Here is a 2885-nt window from a genome sequence, read left to right as displayed (position 1 = left end):
AAAAGGAAGTAGCACATTGTCCATCAACTACACGTCAGTGTCCAGGTAACATTTTGTTATGGGTCGATCTAAAACAACTGGTTACCTTGAGCTGAACAAAAAAAAATACCGAACATATTTATCAAGTTTCTCCCTCTCTCTCCGAGGCTACTGTCACATTAACCACTTTATGAGTCCCATATGAAACATATTGTGACAAATAAATACTTTTTAAAAGTGACGATTTAACGAGGCAATGCTCAGCGCTGCTTCTCTGGTCCTGTGTGTAGGTATCTTATGAAAATGTTCTACACATAAAACAAAGGCATGGACATAATGATCTACAGTCATTGCCCTTTATGTAGCTATATTATATTCCCTAATATAAGCTTCAAATAAGGTACAAAATAATAATAATAATAATAATAATAATAATAATAATAATAATAATAACTTCCTGTCCTTCGTTTAAGTACATAACGCTGATTTTTTTTGTTGCTTCTGGAGGGTAGATATTTTTTAGCTTAAAATTCAAAATTCCCTCAACTTTCTGAGGGTCCATCGTTTCTTTGGGGGGTTTTTAAAAAAAAAAATTTTTGTAGGTTTTTTTCGTTTCTAATTGTTCGATTGCTAACGTTAAACTACTTTATTTTAGTATCAGAGCAAAATACGTGTGACCTGCTCTATGCTTCTTTTATACTCTCCTGAGCTTAATGTTGGTGATTAGCTCCTTAATTGCTTAATTTATGATTAATAGAATAAACATCATTTTAAAAGTGTGCGTGGACATTGTGCATTTGAAAAGCATGCACATTTAAAAGTAAGAGTGTTTTGGTATTTCTTTATGTTCAGCTCAAGGTAACGAGTTGTTTTAGATCGACCCAAAACAAAATGTTACCTGGACACTGACGTGTAGTTGATGGACAATGTGCTACTTAATTTTGCTGAGGTGAGTTCGAATCCAGCTCTGACCGATCTCGCAAACATTTTATTTTCATACACTTATTTTTTTTATAGGCAGCTGTGATGTAGTGTTCACTTATACAATGATGTTCTCCACAGTAGATAGGAGATGCGACTCGTAAAACGCCAGATATTATGTTTATAAATATGTGACGAATCTGCTGACGCACGCACGCGCACGGAAACCAGTTGGGATTTAACACCGGAAATCGGTGGATATATATATATATATATATATATATATATATATATATATATATATATATATATATATATATTAAAGTTTTCACATTTCGGTCTATTAAATTGTGTATTATGGCATCCAAAAGTCTACGTTCCGGCACCTTAACCTCTAAATTTTGCCAACTTCAAGTGAAGTTTTGAGTTTTCCATAACTCGACTAGCTTTTGTTTCCACATTTGCACTTGGATCCTGGCTGCATTCTGATACAATAATATTAATAAATGCTCATTATGACCTGTTAATAATGTGTGAAGGCTAATTTAGACTTAGTAGGCAGTTTCATCTTCATTGTAAGGCTCAAAATAAGGTTTGTGGCTCCATTCCAACATGTTTTCTCTCTTTTTGGGCAACAATAGCTCTTTTGTCACTATATTATTACATTTATCAACGTATTATTCTGGCATAAAACCGTGACCAAGGACGTTTTTAGGTCTGGACATTGGTGGGAAATCACTAAAGTCAGCAGGCTGCTTTACAGTATTCAAATACAGGTGTTAACATGCTAAAACATGCTAATATTACTTATTTTAGTCGCAATCTAAACCGAAATACAAAGCGTACGGTACTACTGATATATATGTGAAGTGTTTCGTCTGCACACTGTGGTAGCGTGGCCGAGTGGTCTAAGGCGCTGGATTTAGGCTCCAGTCATTTCGATGGCGTGGGTTCGAATCCCACCGCTGCCAGTAATCTTTCGATTTTTGTTCATTGACGACCATTATATTCACCCATCATGAGTCAGCAGAAATTTACATACTTCTTTGAACACACCACGCACAAACGCCTGTCAGGTTCATTTTGCTGAGACAGATCCCCACATACCAACACCCACCACCGTCTTTCTCAGTGCAAGCGCGCCCCCTTGTGGCAGCATGTAGCATTTAGCTGAGTCCTCAGATGTGACTGTGTTGGATCCATAGACTGTAACTCTCTGGAATCCACGAAAGCACCGGAGCAAGACTCCTTCATGACGTTGCGACGTAAAAACCAAGCAGCATGGAGTCCTGCTGTCAGCTTTTTACAAGTTTCCATGTCCAATTTAGTGCATCAACCTTTTTTCAGCAAAGGTTAAAAAAAAAAATCTTTTGAATATTTTGTCTTTAATGTTTTTTGTGCGATTTTTGTCAATTTTTGAGTGTGTTTTATGTGTGTGTTTTGACATTTTTTGGGGTGTTTTTTGAAAAAAAAAAATTTTTTATGTGTTTTCGGTGTGTTTTTATGTATGGCTTTGTCATTTTTTGTGTGTCTTTAATGTGTGTTTTTGTAATTTTTTGCGTGGTTTTTGTAAAAAAAAAAAAAAAAAAAAAAAGTATGTATTTTCAGTGTTTTTGTGTGTTTTAAGTTTGTTTTTTTATGTGTGTTTTTTGTTTTTAAAAAAGGAGAAAAAAGTTTTTGTAATTTTTGTGGGTTTTTGTGTGGGTTTTTTTGTGTTGAAAATGTTGATCCAGTAAATAAAAAATGAAACAAATAATAATCAGGTCATAACGGTGATGTTGTGCTGAAAACAATACCAACATTGCATGGTGAACACTTAAGTCTAGTTTTATACAGACAGAATGAAAAGGAGTCAAAAACCAACAGATTAGCCCCAAACTCCAAAGGGTTAATGTAGTTCATGGAAATGGATTTTCAACTAAAAGTGATGCTTTTCATTAAAGAAGAGGAAAGAGGGAATTTATAAATGAATTTAGGCATTCATT

At 34.7% G+C, this 2885-nt stretch overlaps 1 non-coding gene across 1 annotated transcript; it reads left to right on the top strand.

Annotated features, from left to right (window-relative positions):
- Positions 1-1789: 1789 nt before the first annotated feature.
- trnal-uag (transfer RNA leucine (anticodon UAG)) lies at positions 1790-1871 on the top strand. The gene has a single exon. It is a non-coding gene; the product is annotated as a tRNA-Leu (tRNA).
- Positions 1872-2885: the final 1014 nt, after the last annotated feature.

Source organism: Centropristis striata, chromosome 13 (assembly GCF_030273125.1).
Source record: "Centropristis striata isolate RG_2023a ecotype Rhode Island chromosome 13, C.striata_1.0, whole genome shotgun sequence".
NCBI classification, from domain to species: domain Eukaryota; kingdom Metazoa; phylum Chordata; class Actinopteri; order Perciformes; family Serranidae; genus Centropristis; species Centropristis striata.
The sequence above is the reverse complement of the archived record's forward strand: the minus strand, read 5'-3'. Positions and strand labels throughout refer to the sequence as shown.